Source organism: Miniopterus schreibersii, assembly GCF_964146895.1.
Source record: "Miniopterus schreibersii genome assembly, chromosome: 4".
Classification (NCBI taxonomy): Eukaryota; Metazoa; Chordata; class Mammalia; order Chiroptera; family Miniopteridae; genus Miniopterus; species Miniopterus schreibersii.
Genome location: NC_138105.1, coordinates 76,920,854 through 76,936,438, shown reverse-complemented (window position 1 = coordinate 76,936,438; position 15,585 = coordinate 76,920,854). Strand labels below are relative to the sequence as shown.

Below are 15,585 nucleotides of genomic sequence, written 5' to 3'. Positions count from 1 at the left end.
AAACAGCTGAGCACAGGGTAAAGGGGACAGAGGGGCCTGGGTCCCAGGCCAGCCTCTCAGTTTCCAGCCTCTTGGTGGAGGCTCTGAACATCAGTTCCCTCATTTGCAAAATGGACAGACATATAGGGATTGAATCAAATAAAATCCTGTTTATAATGGGCCTAGAACCCAGTAATAATAGGTATAGGTTTACTGAGTGCTTGCAATTTGCCTGGGACTCCTCTAGAAGACTTTGTATTATCTCTAACCCTCCAAAGCCATGTGGCTGATTCACCAGTTAGTTTATGTCCCTATTTCCTCTCCTGTCCTACCTTTCACCAGCTGTACAACTCTGAGATATTATTAATTTCACTAAGCTTCAGTTTCCTCACCTATGGAATGGGGGTAATAACAGCACCTTCCTTATGGATTTACTATGAAGATTAAAGGAGATAGTGATTATAGAAGCTCATGCACAGCAGCTGTCATGGAGCAGGGGCTCCATTGTCTTTGTCACTATTATTATATTATTTCATTACACAAATTCTCTCCTGAAAGAGGTAGCTGTGGTACTGTAAGTACCTTCTATTAATGAAGCCACTGTACCAAGTGCCCGAAGTGTCCGCACTGCTGTAGGGAGCCTGCTCACACCGTTCAGAGATATAAGGCTAGCTCACCCAGAACAACAGAAGCTGGATAACAGTGGCAATTCAGAGCTATTTTTACAAAATGCAGTTTACAAAATGCTTTCACATGTATGGTTTCAATGCCGTTTCATAGGTGAGTGGGTTGAGAATTATTTAAACCCCATTTTACAGGTGGGAAAACGAGGCTCAGAGAATTTAAGTGACTTGCTCAAGAAAGTGGTGGAGTCAGAACCCAAACCCAGGGTTTTGACTGCAAAACCTGCATGGGCACTCACTCAATGCTTGATGAGTGCATGAATGAGTGCGCTTTCCACTAAACCCTGTCACCTAAGCTGCCAGCTGGTATGTGGTACTGCTGTGTGAGGAGCTAGGCTGAGGAAGGAGAGGCAGGTGGACTCGGAAATCTCCAGAGGAGTGATGGGCAGTGACAGGGCTGGACAGCTCTGCTCAGCCTGGGCATGGTCTAGGAAACGTGTTAAATCAGTAGGCAACACTGAGAACTGGGAGATTGCATTTAATAATCTGGCTGAAAATCTGGCAACCCAGGCGATCTCCTGTTCTCACAGACCCCACCCCGCCCACACAGGGGACCTGCCTGGACCCTGTAGGCATGTGAGGTACAACCCCTGGGCCAGGCCTTCAAGAAAGAGCAGTATGAAGGTAGGGAAGGGGGAGTGAGGGTGTAGAGGGCACGTCTTTGTCAAAGACTCGTGGAGGGGCCTGAGCACAATATATGAGAAGCAGCAAGGAGACTGGTCTGGCAGCTCCAGAGGGTCGGTGCTGGGGAAGGGAGGGACCGGGGTTAACAAGGTGGCTTTGGCAACCACATGGCAGAGGGCAGGTTTGATCAGGGCCACCTCCTACACTTATTTACTGCCCCCACAGAAGGGGCACCCAGTCCAGGAGCTGCCTCCACTCCGAGGAAGGGGAGCCTTCTTTCTAATCCCACAGAGGCAACCACCACATGCTTGCCAAGCTATAGGCTTCTACCGGAGGGACCCCTGTTTTCTGTCGGCTAGTGGCTGCCCTCGATTCAACATGTTTGGAAGGCAGTGTTTAAAAAGGTTAGCCTGGCCAAGGTGGCAGGGCGGGCGGAGGGGAGGAGTCAGAGACGGGGGAGTAGAATGGAGGTGAGGGGACAGGGGCAGGAATGGGAAGGCGCGGAAAGAAAGGGGTAGGTCTGAAGATGGACAAGGGGCTAACTGGGCATGTGCCAAAATAATACTGATCATTAGCCGTGGTGGGAGGAATTGTGGGTAATTTTAGGGGTTTTTTCTTTTTGATTGTTGGTATTTTCTAAGTTTTCTATACTGAGCATATTTCTCTTTTATACTAAGAAAAACAATGAAACTTTTATTAAAAATTGAAGGGACATATGCTAGAGACATTTTGAAGGAAGAACTGACAGAATTTGATAAGTGACTAGATAAGGGTGATAAAGGAGAGAGATGAATCGAAAATAACTCAGGTTTCAAGACTGGGTGATGTGGGAAATGACAGAGGAAAGGAAGTGAAGTGCGGGAGCCAGAGAACCGGGGAATGATCCCTTCAGCTTCAGACTGTGCAGCCAGGGCTGCAGGCAAGGCGGTGGGGGTTGGGGGTGTTCATGCAGCAGAGAGGGGGAACTGAGGCACAGAGGGGAGAGGCTGTGCTCACCAGGCTTCAGGACAGCCCGGGGTTGAGAAAGGAATTTGGGATCTCCTCGCCAAAATGCTAAAGTCCAGAGCCCCAGACCTGCCCTTCTCTGCAGGGCCCTTAAAAGGAAGGCCCAAGACAAGGCCCTAAGGGTAGCCCCCGCCTGAGGACCAGCTGGCTCTCCAGGCTTTGGTACTGGGCTGCTTGGTTGTCTGAGAAGCGTGAGCCTGAGGAGGCCAGGCCAGGACGCCAGGCCAAACTTAATGCTGACAGAGAGCCAGGCCAGGAGTGAAGGCCGTTAGGCCTGAGGCCCTGCAGGCTGAGGCTACAGGAAACAGACACACTGCCTGGGAGGTCCCAATGTCATTAGTGATGGCGATGGAGGGATGTAAAGCGAGGCAACTCATCTCTGAAGGATACAGGAACCGTTTCCCACACTGAGAAGGGTCTCCCTGAATTTCAGTTCCCAACCAAGCCCTGCACCCCCAACTGTCCACAAATGCACTGTCAGTGCCCAGAAACCCATTCTGCCTGCTGCTGATCTGATGGTCTGCAGGGGCTTTGGGAGACCAGGTGTCCCAAGTCATGCAAACGCCCTCTGGCCTCTAGAACCACTGCCCTGTATCTGGGGTGCGTGGCCAAGGGTGTGTTTCTTGAGGCCCCTGAGCAAAAAGTTGCACCCTGACTAGCGCCACCCAGCAGCCAGCAGTGAACCTGCCACCTCTTCCATGCGGGTCACCTCTCTCCAGGTCCCCATCAGCCCTGCCCCTACACCCCTGCACCAGCCCTGGAGCACTCAGTGAACCACCATTGCCTTAGAAGACTCTGTGTAGACTGAGCCTGAGGCCCCACCCGAGGCTGCATCACGGTTTCCTTGGCAACTGAAGGGGTAGTTGAAAAGTAACTCGCAAAGCAAACAACATGAGCTCCACATGGGTGACTGGGAGAGTCACCTCAGCATCATGGGGCTCCTCTTGCTGAGGCTGCTCGAGGGGGGGCTCCATGAGCCCCCCAAGCCCCAGGCAAGGAGCACTTCACAACACACCGCAGCATGCGCGCTCTTGCTCCGCTAGGAGCTGTGTTGCCAGGAGAAAGGAGATTATCACCATTATCTCGTGGTGAGGGTCCTGCCTCTGCACGCACTGGGCGCTAATGAGGCTGAGATGGCAGCCCCAAAAGTTGTCAGACAGGAGTAGCACAGAGCACTGGGGAGAGCTCCTGGCCAGCCACTGCAGGTCAGTGCCTGCCAGTAATGGCCTGACGTGACCCCAGCACTCCCAGGTCTCCTATACTAAATGTCCTCACCAAGGCCCTGGCAAGTTTAGGGACTTTTCAGTGGGTGCTGTAGAAAAACCCTGACAGGTGTGTGCCTAAGGTTCCAAAGGGCTTTTCAAAAAAATTTATTAAGTTATAAATATATGTGCCAAGTACACAGGTCTTAAGTGTAAAACTGCATGGCTTTTACCCATTGTCTTAATCAGTTCCGTCTGCTCTAGCAGAATACCATAGACCGGGTGGCTTCTAAACAACTGACATTTATTTCTCACAGCCCTGGAGGCTGGAAGTCTGAGATTAGGGTACAGCAAGGCCGACTTCTCAGTGTGTGCTCATACGGAGGAGAGCAGGGAGGAGGGAAGCAAGCTCTTTTGTGACTCCCACAAGGGCACTAATCCCAGTCACAAGGGCCCCCCTTTTATAATCTAATCCTAATTACCTCCTAAAGGCCCCACTTCCTAATACATTGGAGGGTAGGGTTTTCACATATGCATTTTGCGGGGACACAAACATTCAATCCATGACACATGTAACCACCACCAAGTTAAAGACGCAGAATATTTCCAACATGCCAAAAGGCTCCCACTTGCCTCTTCCCAGTTAACATCCCCACCCCAAGGCAACATTATTCTGACTGCTGTCACATCAGTTAGGCTTGTTTAGCTCGCGTAAACGGGACCATAGAATGGGTGCTTCCCTGTGTCTGGTTGCTTGCACGGATTGCTGTCGTGAGGGTCAACCCCGGGGTTGTAGAAGACAGTGGCTCATTCTTTCACTACACGGTATACCTAGTGTTTCTAAACTTCTCAAGGGCTTTCACATTTGTGTTCTTCTCCAAGTCAGTGCCTTGCAGCTGTCATCTCCAGGCCACATGTTCTGCAGACCTCCATGCCCAGGTTGTGCTCAGTTCTGGGTGCACCCGTTTCTATCCCACTAGAAAAATCACATAGGAATGTGAGTGTTTATAATGATATCATGGGAATTACCTTGAATTCCCTCTAATTTACATAAAAAGGGGGGGATTGTTCGAAAACAGCCGCACTTTATTATTAGTAACATATTTGTGATACATCTCTCAACTGCTGGTACCACACCAGCGTGTCACAGCTTTTAGGCTGAGAACTGCTAGGCTAAGTGGTGTGATTTCAGGTAAAGGAAGGTCATTTCCTGTCCCCAAAATATCTCTTTCCTCTACCCCACTGCTTCCCCTGAAGTTTCCTCCCAGTGGATTTATTGTGCTTTGACAAACAGCCCCAGGGTCCTCTTCTAAAATGCAAGAGCTCCTGAGGGGAGAGAATCCATTAAACCCACTTACCTTAGTGTGACTTACAGGGGAACTGGAAACTCCTTGCACTCTGTGGGACACTTTCCCCAAACTGCCTCTCCCCGTGCCCACAACGAGGCCATGAGGATGTTAATATTATCCCCATTTTGTAAATGAGGAAACTGAGGCTTGGGGAGATGAAATAACTAGCCTAAGGCCACACGACTATTCTGTTGCAGAAACAATCATTCGAGCCCAGTGCAGTCTCCTCTGAAGGCCGGGATGAGACGGAAGAGGGTGGGCAGGGTGCCATAATAGTGGAACTACTACCTGTGGTGTCAGGTGGATACTAGAATTATAGGATCGCTTCATAAATTATAAAATTATCTGAGCACCATGCTGTACACCTGAGACTAATATAAAATAATATTGAATGTCAATGCAATTGAAAAAATTTTAAAGAATGAGGAGCTTTAAAAACTAAAACCATACATGGGCCCTCCTCACCCAGTGGAATCCCAGTTTTATTTAACAAGCACCATAGGCTGTGTGGGTAACAGACACAAGGACTGAAGCTCAGATATGCTGCCATTTTTTCTCATCCCTGGTTTATTTCTTCAAATGATTTCACATAAGGAAAAAGGGGCCGGAAAAAAATATAAGTGAGGAACATACAAAGAAACTGATGAGTACTTCTCCTGGGGAAGAGAAGCTCTGCAGACAGACTGTAAGTTCTGGAGTGTTAACTCCATGAGACCAAGGATCGAGTCTTGCAGCAACCAGAGGGGTGGACTAGATGACTTTCCAGACTTCTCCCAGCTCTCAAAGAAGATAACTGTGTCTCTGTCCATTTGAGTTACTATAACAACCGCCATAGATGGTGTGGCTTAAAAAACAAATGTTTATTTCTCAGAGTTCTGGAGGCTCCAAAATCAAAGTGCCAGTTGATCCAGTGTCTGGTGACAACTACCTCCTCCTTGTAACCTCAAGTGGCCGAGAGAGCAGAGAAGAACCAAGCTCTCTCTTGTCACCTGAGAAGGGCGCTAATCCCATCATGAGAGCCCCACCCTCATGACCTCATCGCCTCCCAAGTCCCACCTCCTAACGTCATCACACTAGAGGTTAAAGTTTCATCAAATGAGTTGGTCGGGGGAGGGAACACAAACATTCAGTCTGTTGCACTCTGTCCTTTTATTCCTTTGTCCTTGGTCATTCTTGCAAGGTAAGAGTTGCTCAGAGTTACTATTTGAAGTAGAAAGAATTCTGGCCTGGGGTCGACCCCAGGTTCCAGCCTGAACTGCAGGCAGCCCTATGATATCAGGTGAATTAAAATTCCCCTTGGCCATGGATCCTTCAGCATAAAACAAAGAGGATAGGAAATCTCTAATTCCTTCGACTCCAAGATCCCACACTTCTTTGACTTGGTGTGGGGGAGGCAAAGATTATGGTAGGGAAACAGGGCCCTATTTTGCTTCACAGAAGTTACTACCTCTCTGGGACCCTGCAGTCCCTTTTATCTTTAGAGGCATGATAATTGGAGGCCTGACCAAGAAAAAAGAAGCTGGGTCACTATCAGGCCACCCATCCCCATAGAACTTGGCCTTTACCTCCCAGGGCTGAGAACCTGACAGTCTAGGGCATCTCAAGTGGATCATGCTTTTTTCTTAACCATGGGCCAGGGTCAATGTCAGAAATACCCAGGAAAACCAATGGAGCAGAATTCTGACTACATCTGTAGACAGGCATTTTGAAGGACCACCCTGCATTTTTTGCTGGAATGCTCCCTGACACATGGTTTTCCACCCCCCTGTTGCTTTTATAGATATATATTTATATACATATAAATATCTCTTTCCCTGAGGGACAATGAAGCTCAGCCAAGTGGGAATTCAGTGTGATCTAGTGGAATTGTTTGTGAAGGAATTTCACCAGGGTGGGGGGTAGAGATTATGTATTCAGGACATCACCTGGTTAATAAAAAATTGCACAGCTCCCAAGAACACATAAGATTTCCTTTCTTTTTTTATTTTTCCTTTAAATAACGAAGGGTGTGTTGTTTCTCCCATTTTTGCCAATTTAAATTGAGATTTTTTTTTTTCTCTCAAAACAATAAGCAAACTAATAGTAGGGGTTAAATAATTTGTTAAAGGGTGGGGAGTAGAGAGGAGATGGGGCTGGGAAAGGGGGTTGGGGGGACTGGAATCTGCCTGTAGCTGCAATAACTGCAGAGTTATGCCTCAGGCATAATATATCAAAGAAAATATAATGCATCCAGCTTAAAACTAATGATTGCCATATAATTAGATGAGAAGCATTGTGCTATAAATGTGTATTCTTTAGCGTGCTGTGATTTTACTGTAAAAAGAGAGAGCGAGCGCGAGAAAGGAGACAGAAAAACACAGAGCCCAGCAACATACTATAAAAAGAACCTTCTGTTGACTTCTCTACTGTTTAGTATTCCTTGGCTGTTCTCCCTTGGGAGTGTGTAATTAGTACTTTATGAAGAGTACATTTAAAGCAGTTTAATATTCACCTCATTCAATCTGAAACAATGTGATCCATGCTTAGACAAATCAGTGCTCCTTGCTGACATAATCTGTCAGAACATTACCTCTGAAAAGACCTTTCAAGAGGTTTGGATGTTAATTAGTTGTCTATCATGTATAAACAGAGCAGTGAGCAGAAGGGGCTCCGACAGGCCAGAGGGATACGTTGGGAAATGCATTTTGTATGAACGCGGCTTGCAGGGGGGTCTCCTCCCTCTCCCTGCCTCCCCCATGTTCCGCCTCCCCTGTGCCAGCAACCACACGGGCTTTGGACTTCTTCCGGGCAAGAAAAGAGCTTTCTGCTTGGCTTCATGGGGCACCACCAGCCCCTAAAGGGTACTGTGAATGCTAAAGGGGTTCCCCACACACCACACCACCACCTCTGCCCCTGAGGCCTGGTGCTCCCCGGAATGGGGCCACCTGCAAGGTGTGACAGGAAGCATGACCTCACAGGCCCACCTGGGCTTACTGGGAGGCTGCGAGCTTTGGGGCCAGCTGGGTTCCTTCTCCTGTGGGTGAAGAGGGCCATGAAGAGATGGAGAAGGGGGGCATCCTGATTCACATCTTCCCGCTCACCTGGAAGCTCAGTCCACTGTAAACAGAGCTGCACAGTGCAAGAGAGACTCATACACAAGGAAACTCACACACATGCAACTTCCTTTACACCCCAGACTCATGAAAGGCTGGCCAGGCTCTGCATCCACAGGCACATCTTCCAGGCCCTGCCTCCAGGGTGAACCTTTGCCAAAGTGTGTCCTGCAAAGCCGGGCTCTAGGCTCTGCCTGTGTGCGCCGTCTAGGGACTTGAACTAGCTCTCCTACATTCTGGACTCAGAATGCCCATGTGTGAGGCACTTCCTGGCATACTGGTGATGCTTACTAAGAGTGGGTCAGCACATATTCTGCTGTTCTTGCCAGACCCATGATGACAAGATGGCATGGCAGCTGGCAGCAGGAACCTCCTTCCCCCCCAAGGGTCAGATGCCCCCCACTGGCCCCTCAGCTGTCTCCCCCTACAGGTCTTCCTTTCCCCACTCCCAGGCACCCCACTTTCCTTCAGTGGCCTCAACACCTACAGCCTCTTTATTCAACATTCATTCCGTAGGTGTCCACTAAGCACCTACTGTGTACATTGCATTGTGTTACATTCCAGGGCCACAAAGATAATTAAGTCATGGCCTCGGCACATGAGGCATTTACATACCCATAAACCAACCATTACAGTTTGGGGTAATTATAAGTAGTGTAAGGGAGGCAATGTAATTTAGCGGTTAGGAGGGAGGGCACTAGAGTCAAATCCCAACCTTACCACTTAACAGCTAGTGATCTTGGGCAGGTTATTTAGCTGCTCTGAGCCTCAGCTTCCTTGTCTGTAATATGAAGGTATGAATATCTACCTCATAGGTTTTTTTTATGTTAAACAACATAATTCAGTAAAGTGCCTAGTGCAAGGCTTAGGGTGTAATCAGTGCTCAACTAATGTTTGCTCCCCTCAAAAAATAGTGCAACAATAGGAGCTCAATCAAAATGCCTGAAAGTAAAAGAAGGAGATACTAACTGTGCCTAGGTAGTCCTGGAAGGCTTCCCAAAGGAGGTGACATTTGAGCTGCATTTTAAAGGAGACGAAGTAGAAGTTTACTTAGGTAAAGAAGTGACAGAAGAGCTTTCTAGAAAGAGGAACAGCGTGTTACAGAAGGGAGCGGGCTGAGAAAGGTGTTTGAATATGAAGACATGGTCCTTGAGCTCAGTGTCATACTGCTGGAATCACTGTCACAGCCTGGGAGGCTGGTCCCAGGTGAGCCCTTTAAAACCAAGCCATGGGATTGCACAGGTGTACAGAAGGGGGTGCTCCAGGTGAGTGACAATGGGTTCTTCCCACAGCCTAGAAACCAGTCGCTTTGCACTGTATTTCTCCGAAAAGAGAGTTAAGGTCTCAAACACCCTTGGCTTGGGTATCCACCCAAAGGTGAACTCACAGGCAGAGCTAGGCTCTCAGGGAGGCAGCAGGACATCGGAGACAGCAGGACCACTGACTCCGGTCCATTCCCACCCCACTCCGGCCCCTGCGGCCATGAGCCCTAACCCCTCGGCATTGCCAGGGTCTGCTGAGGACAGCACGCAGCCTCCAGCACAGCCCTGGGACACCAAAGACCCTAAGTACGAGGTCGCTTGTGTTATTAGTGAAAAGAGTTTGTTCTGGTCCACACCTTTTTCAGAACTGCTGTCCTTCTCTGGTTTTTCACTTGACAAGAAGCCAGGACTCGAGAGGTCCAGGTAGCCCCCTGGGCCTCCCTGGGCCATGGTCTGCATTGGGTCTCTTCTAGCCCTGCAGACCCCTAGCGCTCCTCCTGCCCAAGCCAGAGGCGGTGGGGGCGCCCATGTCTCCATCCCTCACAACCGGCCCCTTGACACAACCTCCAGTCTTCCTTTCCTCATGAAAACCCAGACCTTTCCCTCCTAGCCAAGGCTTTGGTCACCTTATAAAATATCCTAGATGCTGGGAGAGTGCTGTCCACCCTGCCACAGCAAGGACAGGGCAGGCCGGCCCCAGGTCCTCTATTCTCTCCTCTCATCAAACAGTAATAATGATATTTGCTCCCATCTACTGGGTGCCTGCTGTGAGGTAGGAACTTTATGTGTAGTGCTCTCACAACAGCCCTCTGAAGCAGGCACTGTTACAGCCATAAGGCAGACAGACTAAGTCCAAGGGAGGTTAAGTGACTGGTTCGAAGGCATACAACCAGGCAAGTGGCAAACTGGGGATCTAGGCCTCCTCTGTCTATTTCCAGTTCCCACCACCCTTACACTTACTAGACCAGGGGCAGCAAACTGCAGCCCACAGGCCAAATCAGCCTGTTTTTGTAGGACCTGTGAGCTAAGAGTGGTTTTTACATTTTTGAAGAGTTGTAAGAAAAACAAAAAAAGAGCACGTGACCAAAATCATACGTGACCCACAAGCCTCCAATATTTACCACCTGGGCCTTTACAGAAAGTTTTTGGACCCTGAACTAGAGCCCATGGAACATTCTATTTGGTGCTGGACATTGGGTACTAGAGACACCAAGTGAAAAAGCCACAGTAAGGAATACTGACGTTTGCCCAGGACAATTCTGCTGTGTCACCATAGCTTCAAAACCATTTTTTAAAAAGGTCTTTAGTAGAGATGAAATTGAGCAAAAGAGAACACCAGTGATTTCTCTCTATGCATAGTTTCTGATGGTGTATTTCACACATGATATCTATTTCATGTAGTTAGAATCCCCATTTTTTGAGTGAAAAATGGAAAAGCTGAGAGGTGAAATGAGTAATTTAGGGGCCCCTGGTGAATATTTTCCCCAGGTCCCATGACCTCAAGGCCAGTGTTCTTTCCATTTCATCACAGCTGCCCCTGAGCCCCAAGGCATCTGGGAGGGGAGCTGGGGCTCAGAGGCAGATGCAGGGCTACAGGAGACTGGCCATGAGGGGAGCAATCCTGGTGACTGTTAGTTCCAGCTGCCTCCCTCTTTTCATGCAGATTGAATTTATATGCATCTCAGATTTCCTTTTTCAACACAAGCCTCAGTATCTTGGAACTATTTCAGCCACTGAGTCACCCCTCAAGAACACCCCAACTTTCTATATCTCGGGGGTGATTCTAGCTCACACCCATCAAGCTAAATAACAGTCCCAGCTCTCCTGCCAACTGGCTGTGTGACCTAGGGCAGGCCACTGTCCCTCTCTGTGCCTCCCTTCCCTCCGAGGAAATGGAGTCAATGCTCCCTCCACCCCCTTAGCCCTCATGGACTCTGAGAGTGGATGAGATCATGTCTGTGTGCTGCTTGGTGGAAGGAAGCAGCAGGAGGAGTACAAGGTAGCATTATTTTCTGGGTCGAGTTGGGCAGTTGCCATGAAGTTGCTAAGATGTATAAGCATTTCAAAGGCCTGGGAACTGTCTCAGGAATGCTATGGGCAGGCAGTGTGTCAGAACCAGTGTGAGTTCAAGCCCAGCTTAGCCCCTTCCCAGCTTCAGCCAAACCACCCAAACAGTTTTGGCCTCAATATCCTCACCTGTAAAATGGGAGTAAGCCCAACTACCAAAGGCTGTTTGGTTACAGATTAAATAAGTAATCTCTGACACTCATAATTATGAATGCTGTGGGCCCTGTCAGGACTCTTCTTAGGGTTTCTCTATGAACTGTCTCGTAAGTGCAAACGCCCCCCACCCATGTCCCTCTCGGGCAGCCTTCTGCAGTCGGGATGGGCTGCCTTACCAAGCACCTCCGTTTGGAAAAGAAAAATAAGAACTGAGTGAGTGAGCATAGCCCTCTCCCAGGCGTCACCCAGGCAGCCAGCGACCTGCTGGACCAGGGGTGTAAAGCCAGGGGACTGGATGAGGCCAGATGTTCCCTGAAGCCCTATCCCCTTGGAGAGTGGTGGAGAGAAGCCCCTGAGTTCTAAACCCAACAGTACGACCTCGGCCCGGCCCGGCCATCGCTCCCACAGCACTGGATGCAGAATGAAGGGCCCCAGGTAAATGGCTCTTGGAGACGAGCATAAATGATCTCTCTCCCTGGCCTCTTTTAGCAGGGCAGGAAGGGACATAAAGGTGGGGACTGGATGCACACGGAAAAGGTCTAAGTGGGGAGGACTGGTGAAGGGGCTCGGTAGAGGTTGGCCGAGCGAGGCCAGCAAGGAAGCTGAGAGATCCATCCAGCAGAGGGGGTGAGAAGCAGCCGCGAGCTGGCCAAGGCCTCCTGCAGCTAACAGCAAAGCTGCTGAGCAGATCTGGCCCAGGCGGTCTGAATTAGTCACCAGTTTTGACAAGGAGTTAAGTGGGTTGCATAACAGCCTCCCTCGCTCTGCATTGGCTCTCCTGAGCTGGGCTTTCCAGGTGAAGGGTCTGGGAGCCCAGGGGCTAGGTGCTGGCACAAGCCCTCCCCAGGCCTGCTCCAGCTCTGCAGGGCCAGAAGGAGGCGCCAGCCATTCACCTCCGGTCTGAGTCTCGGCTACCTGGCCTTCCAAACAATCCCACGCTAGTCTTACAACCCAGGACTCTAGGCCTTCGTAGGGAAAATGCCAAGGAATTAATATGTTTCTCAGCTCACGGCAGCTCTGTAGCACTCTGAGCACTGCCAGCCCACTTCCTCTACTGAGTTTATTACACAGCATCATGGTAATAATTACCAGTAAGCATTTAGTGAGCACCTTTAGTTGTGGCTCTATTCAAGGCATTGTCGGGGCTTCAAAGATGAGTGTGACACAGATGTGCAGCAACAGAAAGGTCTTGGGATCCTAATGCCTTTCCCCCAAAGAGGAGCGCACTCTCTCACAGAGGAACTCTAAGTCACTGGCCCACTGCCCGCTGTGGGTCAGACTCCATCCCCATGGGAGGGTTAGAGTAGCCAGCCCTGACCTGAGATGTACCAAGTATAGTGCAGGCTTCTTGTAACCAGATTTCCTTGCTTATTTATTCATTCCCCTGCACATAGCCAAATGATGAACAATAAATGTTTAACAATATTAATAATGGGTGATGGCAATGATGATGACAATGACGAAAATGTTAGAGATGAGTATACGTGTCCTGTTTTGGCCTCAAGCCCTTGGGACTTCAATCCTTCCTTCCTCCCCACTGGCACTCCTGTTAAACTCATTAGATCATAGAAAACAGGAGTAGACACTTGAGAAATTTAAGAATCATTCACAAAGACCTTCTGACTCCAAACAGGACTAACTCATCCAGGAAGAGTCCCCATTGCAGCGAGAGGTGGGCAAAGAAGTCAGTGAGTGGGGAGGGGCCTTTTCTGGCCCCTCCGCCCTTTCCCAAGCCTAAGTTAAGGGAAAGTCCCCAGCCCAGGCTCTCCAGGGAAAGGGAAAACATCATTCCCTACTTATTATCCTACCAGGTTTATGACAATTAAAACTGGAAGAGATCTCAGAGGTCATCTAGTCCAGCTTTCCCATTGTACAGGTGAGAAAACTGAGGTCCAGAGAGGAGAAATGACACACCCATGGCCGCACAGCAGAGCTGGGATTCAAACTCCCATCTCCTTTCATTACAATGTGAAAACCAGACAGAGAGAAGTGATGGCGGTGGAGGGTGGGGAGGACAGATGGGAGGAAACCACCAGCCCCCCCCCCACTTCTAGAGGTCCACTTGATCCGCAATTCCTGCCTGTCTGGCCCAACCCCAGGAAAGTAACAGCTCTGCGCAGAAGGAGGAGCAACTGCCCCAACCAGCACATGCAAACGATCATGATGCCAAGTCATTGTGCACAGTTTCTAGAACAATGAGCCTTTCCTCTCTGCTCAGCTCCCTAGAAAAGAGCTAATGGGGGAAGCAAGCAAGTTCCTGATGAAAAGTCCATCCAGCTTCTGCGTCCCAGATATCTTTCCGGATGTCTTCTTGGGACACACTTTCCCAGCAATACTTAAAGCCAACTAGAGAAAATTTTAAGGGGTTAAATAGGAAAGCTTGGGTCAGTTTAAGCCACAAAATCATTCACTCATTCAATAAACTTCTACAGTATCTACTCTGTGAGCATTCAGTTACGAAGGAGATGGGGTCTCTGGTCTTAGTACACCTGTAGTCTAGCAGGTAAGACGGAAAGAAGCTCTTGGGGAGCGGCAAGAAGGGGAGACCATCCATTTACTGGGGAGGTGAGGGGTTGGGCAGCTTTACAGAGCAGGAGACACCGAACCCTGGTCGCCAGAAGCCCATCCTGAGCAGATGCAATTTGACCCATTTGCTTCCACTTTTCACTTTGCCCAATGTCCTCCTCGAGAGCTCAGCGACACTCTTTTTTTTTTTTTCTTTCATATGAACATAGGCCCTCAGCAACCCCCAGCTCCAGCCTCTATCTTCAGAGTTTCCTTTTCCATCATTTTCCCCATTTGGGACCCAAACCCAGTCCACACCCCATCAATGAACCAGTAGACTGGGTGTAGAAGTTGTGAGGTGGGGCCCCACCAGACTCACCCGGACAGATGTGCTCTGTTCCCTGCACAGCTGTCCCAGCAGCCCATCTGTGCTCACTTCCTGCCTCCCGGCTCCAGCCCCTCACACCTCCCACACAGGGGCGGGGAAGTCTGGTCCAAAAGCCAATGTTGAGCCGCTGGCAGCACAGCAAAGCCTGTAGGCCAGGACCCTGGCTGCTGCCCTCCACCATGCTCCACAAGGAATGGTGATCTGGGCAGGACTGCAGCAACGTAGTCACTCTGGAGGGCTCTGCCTTGGAGGCCAACCTCAGCCTCTTGGCAGCTGTGGCATCTGCCCAGCTCTCAAGTTCTCCCAGCACCATCTGTCCACGTGAGACACATGAACAACACCACAGATCTGGTGTCATTATTTTGTCAAGACTAAGAAGTCTGCTTCACTCTTGCCTAGGTGTCTCCAAGGGAAGAAAAAACTATTTTCAAAGAGAGTAGATGCAAGAAGATGTCCCAGCTAAAAGTCTGTCCCTGTGCCCTTGAATGGTTGACTCCTTGTCAAAAATCCATGTAGCTCCCCCAGTTTCTAAGCTGGGAGGTGGTAGAAATGGGAAATCACCTGAGGAGGTGACTTGTCTGGAAACCTGCATGTTTCGGGGGTGCTCACAGCTCCCTCCTGGCTCCTGAGCAGGGTGTTTGTTCTCTGGGACCATAGGAATGGTGCAGGCAGCTCTGCGGCTCCCATGGGCCAAACACTCCTTAAGAGCCAGGCCTGTAACCCCGTAGCCCCCAGCCCTGTTCTGTACACAGGAGGCACCCAATAAAAGTGTGCTGAACGGGGCTGCCAGGCCACTTACTCCCTGGCCGCTTGCTGCATCAGGGCAAGTGGGGAATCTCAGTTTGCTCACACGAAACTCAAATTGGGCAAACAGAAAAAGGAGAGACCAGCAGCCATAGATATCTGTGATGGAGAATGGGTGAGAGCGGGAATATTGGAGGAATGGAAAATTTGAGTGTAAAGTTAACAGGTATCCCCTACTCAATCCAGAGCCTTTGCTTTAATACTCTGTCCTAATGCGTTGAAAGTTAGGCAGAAAGATGATAAATTGTTCCCTTTTCCTGGAAACAGAAAAGTGTTAGGAGTGTGTGCAGATCCCAGAACCCTACACCTCTTGAACAGTGGGATTGTGGGGTGGGAACTGGCTTCCTCAGGCAGAAATGAGCCCCCAAAACAAGGACTGGTACCCAGAACAAGAGCAAAGAGCTCACCCAAGCTGTCCAGGTGCAAGAGGGCTGGCCTTCCCTGACTGCCATTTGTAAATGAGGGGAAA

General features: G+C 49.6%; 1 protein-coding gene across 1 annotated transcript in view; it reads left to right on the top strand.

Moving 5' to 3' along the window:
• PEBP4 (phosphatidylethanolamine binding protein 4) overlaps window positions 1-15,585 on the top strand; it is a 211,433-nt gene that overhangs the window by 157,537 nt on the left and 38,311 nt on the right. The window lies entirely within an intron of this gene.